A 17,639-nucleotide genomic window follows, 5' to 3' on the forward strand; every position below is an offset into this window, starting at 1 on the left:
ATGCAGAGGGTCAGGGAATCACATATTTTAAGGCTAGAAGGTGATCATGAATCATTTCCTCTCAACTCTTTCATCTTGTCAGCTTACAGAGTGCAGACCTGCAGTCCATTACATCTGCACAAGACCCATAACCTTTGTGTGATCATCCCCCCTTGCTTTAAGGACTGAGTGAGAGGAACCTGCACAAAGCTCTAGACAAACAATTTTAGTGGGTAATTGCTCTTGTAAATAGCAAATCTGATGTTTGTTGTATGTGCTACTTCACCTTTTTATTCTTTGAATATGTTTATACCTTGGGCACGGACCTCCTTTCAAGTTGCTGTTTGACTTTTTTTTTCCTTCATTTCAAATATGTGAAGTAGTCCTGATATAGAATATATTAATGAAAATATTTTTGAACAAATTTAGTGTTTTCTAGGTAAAAAAACTTGCTGTAACTATTTTTTCCTAACAAGTTCTTCCTTCTCTTAATTTAAATAAGCCCATGTGTACAGAGCTAGGGCTGTTGAACTCTTTCTCAGTATTTCCTAATGGAAACTGCTGGCCACAAAACACTTCAGTAAGCTGGTTTGACTTGGCCCCTATGGCCATTCTTTCTCTGATAAGAATTTAAATTTTTAGGTCCCTTCCCTGGTAATTATCTCTTGTTTAAGAAAAAGATCTTTTTATCTTTCTCTAGAGCCAGAGGTGCTCTGAAGACATGTAGGAACAATGAAATCCTCATCCTTGAGTGTTTGGATGTATTTTCAGGCTGAATGAATCTTTCTGATGGTCTCCCACTCATTATATTTTTGTCAAATATAATGCAAAAATTCTAACTTTTTACATTTTTACAATGAAACATCTTTTATGCTACTGTTTATTGCAAATTCATCATGTGATCTAAAATCTCATATAAACGTTTTAGGAGTCTGCTGAACTTGTGGTATTATTGTCTGCATTGCTTTCTTGTTCCTGTTTGCAGCAAGTTCAGTGAAAATTTACTTCTGTTCCTCATTGCAGCTACACTGCTTTTGGTGTGTGCCACTGCCAAGAGCAAAGCTGTAGCACTTAATAACAGAATTTTGTCATAGTCTTTATCTCTGGGAGCTACTCCAGTTTATCATTTTAATAGCAAATGGAGTGTTTTATACAGTTGCCTGATAAAAGTTCCCATAAGCATCTCTTTAGGGTTTTATTCTTTCTTCCTCTGCCTTCAGAGCTTTCAGGGACACCAATTTCCCCCACATCTTTTTGAGGCCAAGGTCAAGCCAAGTGAAAGATGCTGTGGGACACCTCAGGTGTCAGACATATGACAGAGCTTTGAGACAGAGCAATAAAGCAGAGTACAAAGGGTCCACAACCAAGTAACAGTGTCATGGTGATGAAGAAACAAAAGATGATGGGCTCTGGTGAAAAAAATCCACTGCCAGTGTGCATTGCAGTTCAGGCTCCAGCCAGCTGGAATGGAGAAGAGAATGAAGGTTGTTTCTGTCTAATTTTACTATCCTTATTTCTGTTTCACAGACTGAAAAACTTAATGAGTTGTGACTTGTGTCTGTTCTTCACCCAGGCAGGTTTCAAAAACCAAGGAAAACCTCATTTAAGTGGAGTGCATAGAGAGGCAGCCCAGCAGTTACCAGTAAACAAATTACCAAGAGCTCACATTTAGAGTGCCCACATATCCTGTGTGGTGAAGGATGTCCTTTAGCTGCTATTTCATGTCCCTTACACAGTCATAAATGGTTAAATACATTTCTGATAAGGTGCAAAGTGTTGTTTCAATCTCTAATAGGGAAACAGCAGTGTCAGGGGCTCAAAGGAGCGTGAGACATCCTGAAGTGAAGCCTGGTAAATAAGTTTTGGGGTTGTGTTTATTGAGATTGCTTCTGAGACAGGGATGGTGGCTGTGCTGGTGAGCATTAACCTGCCATGGGTGAGGTGAAATAAGAGATGATTGATGGGCCAAAGGGAAATGCAATTTTGTGTGGGAAAAGGTCTGCAGTGATACAGGAATTTAGGGGCAGTGTGGTACCTGGCTTGGAAAATTGCCTTGCCCATACTTAATAAGGGGTGGATTTTTTGAGCTGAGATTTGCTTTGGTTTAGGGCTTTCATTTCAAATCCAAGGTGTGGAGAATTCATGCTAAGTAGGGAAAGGATTGAGCTGTGCAAACTTGGACATCGTCAGCCTCCCTGATGACTTTGTGAAGCTCTCAGGCCACGGACAGGCACAGCCTAAAGTCGCTGTCATTGACCTGCAGACTTCAACTTGCTGAAACCATATCCTAGAAATATGGGTCCAACCTCACATGCTGGGAACCTGAGCTTCCAAAATGGGCCACAGCTGAGTGCTACAAGTGTTTTTTACAGTCTGGTACAGAATGAAAAAGAGAAAAGTACTTGTTGCCTGACAGAGTAAAATATGTATTGAATATTAGTAATGAATGAATGGATGAAGGGCTTCCATCAATAAAATCTACTGAGATGAAAACATCAGCACTTATTCCTCAGGTTTTATGATGGGTGCGTGTTCAGATGAGTCTGAAATGTTTCTAATTAATGTTATCAAAAGTGTGACATTTAATTAACTCAGTAACATGTTCAGCCTAATGATAATACATTTTGATTCACCACAGGCAGCAATGAGCTCTCCTGAGCAGCTCCAAAGGTGGGGAGGACTGGGGGAGGAAAGAGAGCAGGAGTGCACACAGAAAGGCAGAGTGGCAAGAGAGATGATTATGTTGTCAATCCCCATCTCACATCAGAGAGATCTTTATGAGTTCAGAATATCTGCTATCAGATATTTATAACAATAATCTATTTTCCCTGGCTTAGTTATTGCAAAACTCATTTGCCACTGGAAGGAATAACAACAGGATGCATTAGTTTTGTATTCTTGAGTCAGATCTGGTCAATGAAACGGTGCCTTTATGACATTGAGCCCTATTGCAAACATTTTCTAAAACTGAATCAGCAAATGAATTTTCTTTTTTTTAATTTGAAATGGAAATTTCTGCTGTGTCATTCAGCTGATCAATAAGGAGTTATCCAGAAGAAGTAATACAAGTGGGAGAGAGAGAGAACCCCACCTCAGCTGTACTGTTACTTCTGGTTTTGCTAAGCATGTAACCAATCAGTCAGATAGCAGCATGAAATTTCCTTCTCCACAATATTTATGGGAATTTAAACGCTTTTCAGAGATATCTTATTTCATTTAAATAAATAAATAAAAAGAACTAAGATGAATGGGGACTATGCTTAAGCATCCTGTAGATGTTTGATCACAAGGGATGCTTCTGCATCTCAGATATACAATGAAACAATGCCGTTGGCCCTTTAACCCTTGTAGGACTGACTCTCCCACCCTCAGTCTATGACATGAGTTCTTAAGTGCTCTCATAAATAACAACAGTAATTTGTTCTGCGTGCAACCTGCCCAGCTGGATGAGGTAAAGAAGCTCACGAGTGAAAGTGAAGTTTTCTGAAGGTGTTTTGGATGACTCACTCCTCATTGCAGGAAAGATAGAGGCAGGAACGAAGCTGGGAAGATGGGACAGGAGGAATTATCCAAGAGACCCAAGGACAGAGCTGGGGGAGATGCAGCAGAGCACAGATCAGTAGGAGTATGGCAAGCCACAAGTTCACAGATGCTGTTCCTATCAGGTGTGTTTGGTGGCAACGGATTAAGTGGAGGTTCAAGTCTGCAGCATTTCCCTGCCTAAAACTCAGCCTTTGTGGGTTTCTGTTGGTACCAGTTAGGAGTGGCTTCAGGCTGAAGGTGGGACATCAGGCTGTCAGTGCTGTTCCCATCTCCAAGATGTATTCTGAGGGTCTGGGGTTGCATGGTGTGAGCAGGTCAAGGCTGGGTCCCACCACACGAGCTGACCCTGGCAGCAGTTCCGAGCCATGGGCTGCACCCTGGGAGGTGGACAGTGATTTATTGCTCCTTCCAGGAATTTTATTTGCATAGCAAGAGGCAGAGGAGCACCGCAGTGCCCCTGCAGCGGGACCATCATGGCAATTACTGCCGGGTTACGCTCCCATGGCAGAAATATGCATGTTAAAAAGGGGGGACGGGACCCAGGGACACTCTGGCTTTTGGGAAATGAGTTGAAGGACGGCAGACAATGGAGCCAAGGTCCATTCCCGAAGATGTATGAGGGGGCGTTGGAATCCCGTTGTTTTGTTCTCCCTTCTTTTTCCTCCTTCCTTCGCATGCGAGAGGGAAAGGGGCGGAGAGGGAGGGCGGGAGCGGCTCCTCTGCCGTGCTGGGCGCCAGGCTGGCTGCTGCAGTACCGTACTCAATATTCTGATCACCTTGCGAGTCAAGGAGCCTTGTGGAGCCTGCAGTGGTGTCAGAGTGAAAAACGAGCCACGCCATCACGCTTGGCCAGGCGGTGGCTGCCTGCCCGCAGCGAGTGCCAGCCCGCAGTGCCTTCCTTTGACAGAAACCTGCTGCGATCGGGGTGCTGGGCTGCTGTCCGGCTTTTTGTTTCCCTTTCTGTCTATAACACTATTTCCCATGGCATTTAAATAAGAGGTTTCACTGCAGTGGTTCACAATGCCGCGGGCTTGAACTCCGTGTCTCTTAGGGTCTTGGATTCCTCCCACGCTTTGGCAGTCGTTTGTGAAGAGGTAGGAAGGAGTGAGCTCTGTTGAATGTGGTTTAGTATGGGTTTTTGGATGGGTTTTCTTCTCCCTCTGTGCCTTGTGACATGGAGGGAGCAGGAGGAGTTTCCCGCAGTGAAGGGCTGAAGGAATGCGCCAGTGCCTACGTGTCCATGTGTGGAGCAAGGAGCTGGCTTTTCCATAGGGAGATATCGCACTGGGGAGAGTTACACAGACCCCTGGGTGCTGCTAACCCAAGGCATTGTCTTTATTTGATTTATTGTCCATGGCAAAGGCATTGCCTAGGCAACCATGATGCTTCTCCACTCTTGCCTGGCGCATTCTGCGTCATCGGGGTGGGATGCGGCAGAGCAGCCAAAGGAGCAGCAAGCATCAGTGGCTACTTGGCTCCAGGCACACAGGGCTGCCCAGAGGCACCTGAACATCAGGGAGATGCTGCTCAGGGTTTTTCCTGTGCTCAGAAGAAGCATGAAGCACCCTGTTGTTATCCCAGAGCTGGTCCATGGCTGGGTTGGGCACTTTGGATGCAGTCCGCTCTTCCCCCTGGCATTTTGGTCATGACATCTGATCTCTGCAGTGCTCACACAAATAGTTCTTTGCTTGCAGCAGCCTCCAGCCTGCCAAGATGACTTTGTGCCATCTCCAGGGAGGGAGGCAGAGGGAGTGGCTGGTTGCCTGTTAGGTTGCACGTTCCCAGTGCCTTTGCTCTCAGCGCAGCTGCAGCCCAGGGCTGTTAGAGTGAGAATCATTCCTTCCCTCATGGCTAGAGAACTGTCCAGTTATAAGGGCTTGTGATGGTAACTTCAGGGATGACCCACAAATAAAATAGTCCAGTTGCTCATCCAGCCCTGGAGAACAAGGCAATAACACCCTCTGGGAACTGCATCAACATCATGAGCACCCTGCATGGAGACTCTCCTTTATGGCTGTCCTCTGAGCTTAGGACAAGGCTCTCACTGTGGAGGAAAGAAACCCTCGACAAAACTCCTTTCCAGATGACCAGATCAGTCTAGAGTTTCTATTTGCACAATGCCTAAGCACAATTATATCCTGAATACTGTAGCCATCCAATTATATCCTGCGTACTGTAGCCATCTTGCCAGTTGTGGTGAGACCTGCTTTGATATGCTGAGGAAATTCCAGGGTGGATGTCTGTTTGTCTGTCATTTAGAGAGGGAAAGAAAGAAAGACAGGGAGAAAGAAATAAAGAAAGAGGAACTGCTTATTATTTCTTTAGCTGCTAGTACCTAGAAATCATTCTGCATATTAGTTTATTACAAGTGGTTTAGGCTAATGGAACTGTGATGATGTAGTGTCATGAGGACAGGAATATTTATATAAAATATGTTAACCATATAGCTAACAATTCAAGCTTGCTATCCACTCCTGTCTTGGGATAAAATGAAAGGAGGTGTGAAAGTTTTGCTGCTCAGTGTACAGGTCACATACAGATCAGCATTCTGGCAAAAGAATACAAAATGTTCTGCAATGTGGAATTGCTCTCATGGGGACATTCTGAATGTCCCATTCCAATGCATTTCTTCTTAGAACATCCCCTTGGGTCCAAGCATATAGTTGAAATGTTTTGAATTTTTAAAGCTCTTGCACAGTTTGGGATTATTTTTTCTGTGAATTTTTATCATGCTCTTTAATGATTTCTTTATTTTATGCCTTTTTTTTTAATTGCACATTCACCATTTTTCTACCATCCTGTGGTGGTATCAGCTCAGAAAGTCTTCCTGCAGGGTTGTTTCTGCATCAGTGTTTCATAGCTTTTCTTGTTCTCCAAACTGCTGTGCTACCAACAAATTGATGCCTCTTTCAATTAGGCATTTATGGAAAGGGGAAGATAAGACTCTAACTAACAAGGAATGGTAGGAAGGGACATTTTGTTTTAAGTATGAAGGAGAATCTTATGCTGATAAATTAACATAATGTTTTTGGAGCTGATGGTGAAACCCTTCAGAAATGCTCAGTTTGGTCTATCTGAAAGATTCGATTTCATCCAAAATGAAAGGCTACATTTTATTTTAGGTCTTTGAAAGCAATTACAATTTTTATTAATGCTCCTGTCCTCTGGTTCCAAAATAACACCAAATATATTTATATAATATAGAATTGAATCGCACCACAAATTTCTAAACAATACTTTTTCGGGGTGATAAATAGTGAATTAAAATACTACAACAATAGAGAAATAAATGACCTTTTTTTCCCATTCACTGAAAATCATTCTTTGAGTCTGCCAGGAACCATCATAAATTATGCACTTCCCTCTTCAGGGGAGCTAGTTTTAGGCATAGATTTTGCAGCAGCTGAGTGGTTTTGCCCCATCTGCTCCCAGGAGAGTTTGCATTGTTATTTCCTGAAATAACAATGGCTGAAATGTTTCTGTACCCAGGGAGGATGGAGGGAGGCAGAAGGCAGAGCCAGCCCTGACCTGGAGCATTGCTGGCTCTGGGCACACAGCACTCAAAGTGATCTTGTCACAACAGGCTACCCAAAATCTGTCCTGATGAGAATTTCATGGAACTGACAGGAATTCCTCAGTGAGGGGAAAGGAGTATGGCTGAAGAGTGCCAGGGAGGTGCTGCTTTCTCTGGCGGATGGAAGCCTGTCCTCCACGTGTGGCTACCCACACTGGCCATTTTCTGACCCTGATTATAGCCCTGGTGCTGGCCTTAAGCCCAAAGGAGAACCCTCAGCTATTAGAAAGTGTGATCCTCCTCTCCCCACCCTTGTTTCTACCTGGATAGAGAATAGGGAATTCTTCATGTTCCAGGAAAATGTATGTTCAAATGATGTCCCATTCCTGACTGGCCAGCACCAAGTAAAAAAAGGCATTCCCTTCTAGATTTATTTTTCTTCTTCTGTTTTTTTTTTTTTTTTTTTTTTTTTTATCTCACCCCACAGCAATTGAATGATCTGAAGAGACAGATCCAAATTAGTAACAGGCTGGAAGGATGCCCAGGGGCAGTGAGCACCCCAGGGGATGGGGAGGCAGCTCCATGGATGCAGAGTCCAGCTCCCAAGGTGAAGTTGTCCTTCTGAGCGCAGGCAGGTTGTGTGTGAGATCAACACCTCTTCCCTGTTGGGAGTCTTGTGCTTCAGCCTTGCTCTTGCTCTGCTTTTGACCCTTTTGCTTCACTGGGTTCTGGGGCTGATGGGAGGGAAGCAAAGCTAATGAGGAATGTAACAGTCATGCACTTTGTGAAGGAGGCTGCTCCATCACCTCAAACATATCCAGTGTCCTCTGCCTCTGTAGCTCTCTGGACACTTGATAATTTAATTATTCCTCTCTGGCAGGTGCAGGGCCCCCTGTAGGAGCAAATGATTTACTGACTCATGTGACTTGTGTTCAATATGTAAGTTCAGACTGTCACCTCAACTCTGCCCCCTTGGCTCTGCTCCAGTGATGCCAAAAGGAGAGAGAGCTGATCTAAAGAGTTAAAGAGAGGTCTTCCTGCATAATGAACAGAAATGTGGAAGGGAGCATCCACTGGATGCAGGCCAGTCTGCAATCCAATAAACCTGCATGTCAAAATCACAAAAAGCTGGTTGTGAGCAGCACAAACCACAACAGCCTGGTAGCTGCTCTGCCCAGCATGATGGGCAAAGGTATGGGGAGGGTGTAAAGATAATGACCCAAGTCTCACTATAGAGCACCTTTCCTATTCAAGATAGAAAATCATTGAATTTTGTTGGATTAGGACTTTCACCTCTAGCTGCCTCCCTGATTCTTCAGAAGTAGAGAAGTTGGTAACTCTGGTGCAATGGTGCTAATGGGGAAATCCTATAGAGTCACAAATGAAGTGCCCTCTTCACCTCTGAACCATTCCATGGAAAGACATGGATCATTCCATCAGGAAAGTGCCTCCAGAGGGTTTTTGGGAAGGCTATTGATGTGCCCTTTTGACAAAAGCAGAGAAGCACTTGAGAAACAAGTCCAGATGGAAAAATGCAGCACCAGCATTTGCTCGCATTGCTTTTAGGATGTGGCAGTGAGGTTCAGGCATGGCTCCTGCAATTCATTGTGAAACCTCATCTGAGCTGTGCTATTGCTTTATTCTGCATTTCTCCTGGGATACCAGGCAAACACCAGGCTGCTGCCGGGCTCCTTGGGCTGGCATGATGCACCTCCAGCACATCCACAGTGCTGCTGCTGCTGCTGCAGGAGCTGCGCTCCCATAAAACCGCTGCTGCTGCTGTGATCAACAAGAGCAGAGCACCTTGGCTGGGAGCTGAGCAGACTTCTGGGACAGACATTGCCCTGATGTGGGTGATTCATGCCTTAGTAATGTCCTTTCACTTCCAGAGAGAGGTGGCATGACAGGCACACGCTCCATCCCTTCCGACAGGGAACCTCAGCATCAGCCGTGCCAGGGAATCCGAGCAGATCAGGGGCTCCAGCTCCATTCCAAATGTGACAGGGCTGTGTAAATAAATAATCCCAATCTACATAATTATCTCTTTCTCAGGGAGGCATCACATAAATCAGGCTGATACTGAGGGATGGTGCATGTGGAATTCACGCGTGCAAAGCCGGGCTCTCCTCTGGGCTGCCTGGGCGCTTTGAGAAGGGTGAGATTTTGTGCTCTCTTGAACATCACAGATTTTCTTCTGAGGAAGATCAAATGCTTGGATCATTTTTACCAGAAAAATGCCATCCACGGCAGATTTCCAGTGGTGATTGAAAGTGTGAATTCTCATGCAAACAGATTCCTTTGCATCCAGTCATCTGGGAGCCGGGCCTTTGATTTTCATTTATTATTCTCCCTGGCAGCATGTTCAGTCAGTATGCAGATTTCCTCCTTCATTCAATTTTCAGTGGGCAAGAAGACTACAATTAGTCATATTATCATCAGTGTGAATAAAAGGGAAACACTGAACTGGATCTTTACGAGCCAGCAGTTGCAGTGGCATGATGCAGATTCATTACACATGAGTAAGGTAGGAAAAAAAGCTTCAGGCCAACTGCATTTGGCTCTTTGCTATCCTCCTTTCTGCAGCTTCTTGTCTTTTGCTGCTATTCCAGACCTCTCCAAGTCAGCCTAGACAGGGAAATTGCTGGATGGGACAAAGGTGCATCTTGAAGAGCTGACAAGGACAAATAAATTAGCACAGAAATCTGGCTGGAGGGGCAGCCAGAGGGTTGCTGAAGGGAAAGCACTGCAAGCCAGGCCTGAATGTTTCCAGAGATGCCTCTCACCTGAGCCTGGCTGATCTGGGACCTTCCTGCCAAAGCACACAGCTCAGGAGCTTGCTGGGCTGCAAGGCAGGAGATAAGCACAACAGGCAAGGGGATAAAGATATTCATTTTGCAAGCAGGATATTTAGGGATGGAGTAAGGAACTGTGTCTTTTTTTTCTTGTGAACTTATTTTACAGGGTTCAGATTGAATTAGCTGTGTTGAAAGGAGGATTCAGCTTTGTGGAATCTGTCCCTCTGCTCCCTTGCATGCTATCAGAGGTAATTTAGGTGTTGCATGTACTTACATTGCTCTGAAGGGGTTGGAATCTCTAGGGCACACATTCACATGCTGGAACTGATTCTGATGCTTCATTTGGTTTGAAAAAAATTGTAATTTCTCTGATTTATAAGAAGAATGGGGATTTGGGAGTTGACCATAGTGTTGTGCCACGCTTATGTTTCCATGCTGTTAATAAATCACAGAGAAAAAGAAATTAAAGACAGATATTTTCTGCTTCCCTTATGCTGAACATTATTAATTCACCAGGAAAAATTCATTTGGGATATCCTGGTAATTTCCTCAACTTCACATGGTGACATTTCCTTGGCTTAGCAAGTCCTCTGGCAGCAGCGTGCTCTGACTCCTCGTGTTGTTGAGGATCCTCAAGGTGCAGATTAGCTGAGTCTCTTAAACCCTCCATGAAGCCACAGGGACACAGCACAACGTCACAGAAATCTGAGCAAAGAAATGTTATTTTTCCACAAGCAACCAAAGACGGGAGCCAGACATTTTCTGTGGCTTCTCTGAAGGCTGACAAGGAATTTCTGGGGGCTCCATGCTCAGCCCAGCTGCTCCAGGCACATCCCTGCCTTTTGTGAAAGATCTGGGGTGTCCTTGCCCCTGAGGCTGAGCCCCTGTGTGGTGCTGGGGTGGAATGGGCAGAGCAGACACACACCTGGAACAGGACTGCAGGATTGTTGTTTTGTTAGGAAATCAGGCAAAATGAGGGTTCACGTCCAGTGAACGTCCGAAACTTCTGCTTTGACTTCCAGCTGTCCTTGTTTTATGGACCTCTTTCCCCTCATCGGGATCCTCTCCCGAGCTCCCTTTTGTTTTTCTTCTTCTCCTTCTACATTTTGGCTTCTATTTCAGCTTCCTGGTGTGATGTTTACAGCAGTAATGAATGCAGGCAGTCACGTGGCTGGTGGCAGGTATTGACCCTCCTGTCACCACGCTGCTGCTGTCCCCCAGCCTGACAAACCCAGCCGCTCTGCTGGCAGCCTGGCAGCCTGACACTGATGGTTTGCCTGGCTCTGGCTTTGTAGTGTGCTTTCCCTGCTCTAATTTGGGTGTTCTTTGCCCCCATTCCTGATGGATTCTGTAAAATTTGGACTGCTATCTCATTAAAGTATAGCTTTTAATCAGTAGGTTCTTCATCCCTCCCTTTTGCCTTAGCTGCTAATACTGTAAGCTGTTTAAGCAGTGGAATTGCAGAGCTATTTTTTGAAACTCTAGGTGTTCCTATTAATTAATGTGAATATAAATTATACTAACTAATCTCACCCTGGTGCTAGGGCATTTGACTGTATCAGGAGACCATTCATTGTATATTTTCTATTTTAATTTCACATTTGGATATGTAAGAGGCCCTGGAATGAGTTTCTGAAGATGGGTCCTAGAGAAGCCCCTATATCTGGGTGCTTTTTATGTTTAACCTGTTCTTCTGGCCATGGAGGAATTGAATCTCTGCTCCTCAGCTGATGTGAGGAACCTGTTTTCACTCCTGATACTTCCCAAATTGAATCCCTTGCACCTTCTGTTGCTCTGACTGGGGTGAATATTCCCAAGAGTAAATTCTGTGGACACTCAGTTGAAAGGAAATAAGATGGGGGGCATTTTTTCATCCAGATTCCTTTGACCAAGCCATGCCAAATCTCACAATGAAGTGTGACCAATCACTCCCTTTCACTCCTGGGTTTGTCCAGGACAGACCATGTCATCAGCTCTGATCCACAGCATTTGCATTGTCTCAGCTGCACTTGGGGCTGGGGGATGTTTAGCTGGGAGAAGGTTTTTTTTCTCTCACAGTGCTGTGTGAACACTGGCCAATGATCAGGCATTTGTGCAGGTAAAGGCTAAATCCTTCTATTTTAGAGACCTGGGACACAAAGGGAATAGCAGATAGACTTCGCTAAACCAGTGTCTGAAGGAAACCACCTCCCCATCCTCTGGCAATGAACTTTTCAAGGCTGTGTCATGCACATGTAAATCTCTTAATCTCACACCCCTCACACTCCCGTCCCGGGCCTGTGGCTCCCTCCTCCCCCTCTTCCTTCCACATCTCCATCTTCAGTCTCTTCCCTCCTGCCAACCAGCTGTCCCTAAGCCCATGGGAGTTGTTGCAGCAGGGCTCTGTGTGCCAGGAAAGATTATTTTTGACTGGTTGCCAAGTCTCCTGCTCTTGCTCTGGCACGCAGATAAAATGTTAATGGGGCCGAATGTGTTTGACACTGAGGGTGAAACTGAAAGTTCCAGGCACGGAGCCTCTTGCCATCCATTTAGCAGCTGCACAGGCTGGAGCCTTCCAGTTCACTTTGGCTTGCTGAAGAGGACCTGACCAGGGGCTTTCAGGTTTGACAGAAGCCAGTGATTAAAGCTCCCTTGTGGCAAGAAGCTTAAGCAATGTCACCTGCTTGCTGATGGGTACACAAAGAGAGAATTATTTTGTTAAGGACAAGTTTGGAATTCTTCTTGCTGGAACAGCTGAAATGGATGTGGGAAGATCTGAAGCAGGTTAAAATGTGGTCTCTGTTCAGCTCTGATCATACTTGTAAGCGTTGAGGCTTCCCAGCAGGCTGAGTGTTGGCTGAGGTCAGCCCAAGTGCAGGAGAGGAGTCAGGATCCACCATTCCTCACAGCACAGTTTGGGGCAGGAAGAAGCTGCTGCTCAGGTTCAGCCAGCCAAGTCTCTCCAGGTCTTGCCAAAGAAGAAGGTCAGAAGTTTTCCTCCATTTGATGTGGCCAGCAAAGCAGAAGGAGAATGTTCTTAATTAAGCCCTGGTGAGAGTGTCTCTGCATCTTGACTGACAGGATTGCATTGCTTCTATTGTTTCTCTTCAGGGGAATTCCAGCCTGAAACACATCTGGCTGAGAATTGTCTCCTTTTAAAGTTCCTAACTGAGAACTTCCTCTGTCAATTCTAGAAGTGCTTTATATTTTGTATTTGGCAACTTCCCTTGTTAAGTCAAGACTGGCCTCACTCCAACCACAGGAGCAGATGTAAATCTGAGGAGAGGGCAGGCAAACAAGGTACTGCCCCTGGAGCAAGGAAGGTTGGGGGGTCTGAACTGACCAAATTTTCCACCTTCACAACTCCTGGTAAAATCCTGATAATCTATCTCCATAGTGCCATCATCCAAGAGGATTATTGCTTCCATTGGTATAAAGGGGCAGGGATGAAGCCCCTGAGGTGTGGGACTGGTTGTTCCTGGACAGAGGTTTGCTATGGCTTGTCCACCTGGAGCACATCCTACAGGCATGGTAATGCCAGGTGACCAAAGCTGTGATCAGGTGCAGAAATGCAAGCTCAGGAACTGTGTTTTTCTGCAGAGTAGCAAATAATTTTGCTCCTCAGAAGCACTCACTGGACCACTTTTCATTGATAATTATGAGACACTTGAGGGAAGGGTTCTTTTAATGGGGAAATGCATTTTTTTTTTCAGACAGTATGCAGTTCTCTCTTCTATCCTTTCCCCTCAACAGTATGCAATAAACTCATCATAAGATTTATTAATGAACTGTCATGGTTTCCTTGAGTACCTTATTTAGCCAGAAATTACTCCAGGGACCAGACCCTGTATATGCTGAAATTACTGGAAAATTCACATCTACTTCAAAAATACTGTAGGTAAGACCTGTGAGTAATTAGGGAAAAACAAGAGCTCGGATGGTAGCATGGGCTGGGAGACAAGCACTGTTCTAGGATGGGGTGGGGAGAAGCTTGGGGACTATTTATTAATGGCATCATGATCTCCCAGGGTCTCCTGTCCTGTGTCCCCAAAGCAAACACCCCAAAGAGCTGTGATCCTGGCCCGGAGCAGGCAGATATGTGATGATTGTGGTCTTGCTTACAATAACTCAAGTGAGTAGGGGTCTTCCATGGGAATACTGTAATTGAAATGTTTCTCATCTGGTTCAGCAAGAAAGAGATAACATTTAACATGTTGACCTATTAACATCCTCTTAAGGATTGTTAAGGGACAGTGCCAGAACTCTGAGCTCTCCAAATGCTGCCCAGGTTGCTTCTGAGCTTTCAGGACTGATCTGAAAAGGTTGGCAGAAGTGAATCTCTAACGTTTGCTGCCATTCAAAGGTGTCATTCTGGGATGCAGGGAGAATGGGAATGATATATGGTCAGGAATGAGCTCCAGGAGGAGATGGGAAAGGCAGGCAGCAGCTGCAGGTGGCAGGAGCCTTTGTTGTAGAAAATCCTCTCCTCCCTTCTCCCCTCTGACTTATTTAGCATGTTTGAAGGAATTGCTTGCAGGGCAAGTGCAAGCAGTGTGGTTTGGCTGCTGGATCCCAGGAGGACAATGAGCTGTGGCTTTGCAAGTGTGAGCACTTTGAGCCTGGTGCTCCTGGGAGTGCACAGGGCGGGTTTGGTGTCTGGGGACACAGCTGTGCACATCTGTGCACCCTAGGGAGCCACCCTGGGGAGCTCAGCCATGTGGCACAAACTCTGCTGGCTCTGGGGCAGTGCAGCTGCACTTGGGGTGTTAATGCTCCTGTAGGAGGGCTGCAGGGTGGGGCTGTGCTGGGCACATGCTGAGCACTTGTTCCCCCTCTTCTGGAGCCACCACATCCCCTTTTTTATGTCCTCAAAGCCTGGCTCCTCACCATGCATTTTACCCTGGTGACTTTTGTCTCCTTTTAACATTAAATGAGTCTCTTGCTTTCAGAGGTTCTAAAGTATTGGTTGAGGAAAGATCAGCAGCCCACCCCTACTCTGGGAGGGAGGGCACGTTCCCTTCTCACATTCCCTTTCTCACGTTCCCTTTCTCACATTCACACTCCTCTGGATCTGTTTTTGCTATAAATTGTTTGGGAAATGTGTTTATGTAAGAGGAAGCCAATTCCCCCTAGAATGGACGCAGGACCCGTTGCTACTTTATCACCCAGAGTACCCAGGTGTAATTACTTTGGAGTGTAATCACTGAGTAATTGAGAGGCAATATAATTGGTACCTGGATGCAGAATATGTAATTACTGTGTTGTGTAGTGACAGGGTATTTGCCAAGCATATCTTCTGTAGTTACCAAGTAATTTAGGAGAATTTGCATGGTATTTCTTGTCTGAGAGACAGAAAAAAAATCACCCAGCTGAGATCTCTGCAGAGGGCTATAAACTTTCTGCCAGCAGGATTTGTAAGCTTTTCCAAGCAAGCCATGTTGGAAGAATTTGCTTTCTGCCTTTCCTTTTCTTTCCAATACAAAATTCTCTGCCTGCATAATGCTACCAAAGGAAAATTTTCTTTTATTTCCTACCATGTGGAACATGTGTGTCAGCCAGGAGATTCACTGGGAAAAGAGATAAATAAAGAGAGAAAAACTCACTTAATGAGAGGAATGATAAAAAAACCCAAACAGCAGGCTTTGAGATGTCAGAGCAAACTGCCCCATGTGCATCAAAGCCTGAACACTGAACATCCCACTGGGGCTGAAAATGTGGGACCTCAGGCAGAGAAATGGAGGATGCAGCTCCCACCTGGGTATCACCAAGTGCAGAGGTGGAAGGTGAGGGTGCCTTTTGTCCAGTGTGCCATGAGCTCCAAGGACAGCTTCAGCAGCATTTCTGCTGTTCCACAGCAGGGAACACCAGGATTTATGGCTGTACCTATGCTAATGACCTGCAGAGACAAAGCAGCCGTTTGTTTCAGTAGCCCCTGCTAAAGCACAGCAGCATCTTTCCCTTTTCTCTCGGTGGGAGAGTGATTGGTGTTTACAAACTGTCTTTTTCCTTCTGCTTTTGGAAATACCCTGCTCTGGTAAATCATGGAAAGCAGCCTGTTAAAGCTGTGTCCTCATTTACACAGGACTGGGGGTGCAGGATCAGACAGCATACATCACTGAGGTGGCTCTTTTCATCACTGCGCTTGATTACCTTATATTGCCCTCTCCAGAGAAATCTCCCACACTTCGGGCTTTCAAAAAGTAATACTTTATCTTTTTCATTAAACAGTAGCTACTTGTTAGGGCAACACAACATGCTTCTTTTCCTTCCCCTTCTAATGAGGTTGTGCTCCTGCAAATCCTGAGTATAAATAAACCAAGATTTTTGCTTTTTAGCTATTGAGATTTTGGCTTTACCTAGGGGAAAAAAAATTTAAAAAGCAGATATATTCTCTTCTGGTGTCTCTTGGTGCTGTTTTGCAGCATTTGCTTTTGGGTGAGTTGCTCTTTTGTACCTTGCAGCCAATGCTGAAAAAGTGAACCACAGCCACCACATTTTCTGCAAAATGAACTGGGCTAATCCTTTGTATTCAAACCAGCCCTCACCTCTCTATTGATAAATACAGCTTATGCTCTAGTCCCTGGGAATGCAAATGCTGTTTGCAGAAATAGTGCTATCCTGGCTACTTCTCATTATCGTGTTTTTATTGCCAGGGATCCTGGAGCTTTTTAGTAGCTACAGAATCAATAATGCTGTGACATTCATACATTTCTCAATGCCACTGTGCATGGTACAGCATCAAAGTGCTGGTTCTCAGGGGCTCTACCTGATAGTGATACTTGTGTACTCATATAATCCTTTTTATCTATAGTTTACAGATCTTAATTAAGATTTACAACGCTGTTGTGAAGTGGATCTTCATGTCTGGGCAGAGCAGATGCTAGAGAGGAGTGTTTCAGAAAAGCTCAGGCTTTTTGTCAGAAGCATTCAGCTCCCAAAGCAAGGAACTCCTTGGCAGCCAGGCTGCTTTGCAGGGAAATTTGCCTTTCTATAAAGCCAGTACTGGAGACAGGGACTGCAACCCTGGAGTCCTGACACCCACCTATGGTGATGTTCCCTGCTCCACTTGTTCCATTCTTTTGCAGCATTTTCTAAGAATATTTGATTTTTGAAAATCTGTTGTGCCCAAGGCTTTGGATTCCCTCCCCCATCTCAAATCTGTGGAGGTTTTTCTTGCAGACTTTAAAAAATAACTAACTCAATAGTTATTTATTAAACAGCAAAAATAACTAAAAAAATACAATCAGTTTGATTCACTCTAGCTTCTGGAAACACTGTTCTGGAGACAAGGAGGCTTCCAATTTCCTACATGAGTCATGATGTTCTTGGATTCAACCTATCAAACTATATCAGCAAATCATATTATATAATGTGATAGAACAAGACACAACTGCCTGTGTTTAACCTAGAAAAGATTAAAAAACATGTCCTACCGTGGTCATTGGGCTGTCCTGGCAAAATTGTCATTCTCTTTTCTGTCCAGCTGCCGCCCCTGCTGTCCTCCCCAACCTGCTGTGCTGGAAGGAAAGTGCCATTTTTAGGAATAAAGATCTGAGCAAGGCTGGTAACAGAGAAACAAGTCCTGCTTGTGCCACTTGTCTGGTTTGGAGGCTGAGAGCTCTAAGGTCGTGTCCAGGGTTTCACCTTTTGCAATGATGCAGAACCAACATCTCCTGGTTGAGAATTGATGCACTCACAGTGCTGTGGGAGGGGGGGAAGACTTTTGAACTGCTAATGCTGCCTTGTTCTCAGTGTAAAATAGAAATTAAAGGGATGTGTAAATGTGATGAAGAGTCATTCTCCCTTTATTCTTCACCTGTACAGAATGA

The sequence above is a fragment of the Ammospiza caudacuta genome, chromosome 16 (genome assembly GCF_027887145.1).
Source record: "Ammospiza caudacuta isolate bAmmCau1 chromosome 16, bAmmCau1.pri, whole genome shotgun sequence".
Lineage (NCBI taxonomy): Eukaryota > Metazoa > Chordata > Aves > Passeriformes > Passerellidae > Ammospiza > Ammospiza caudacuta.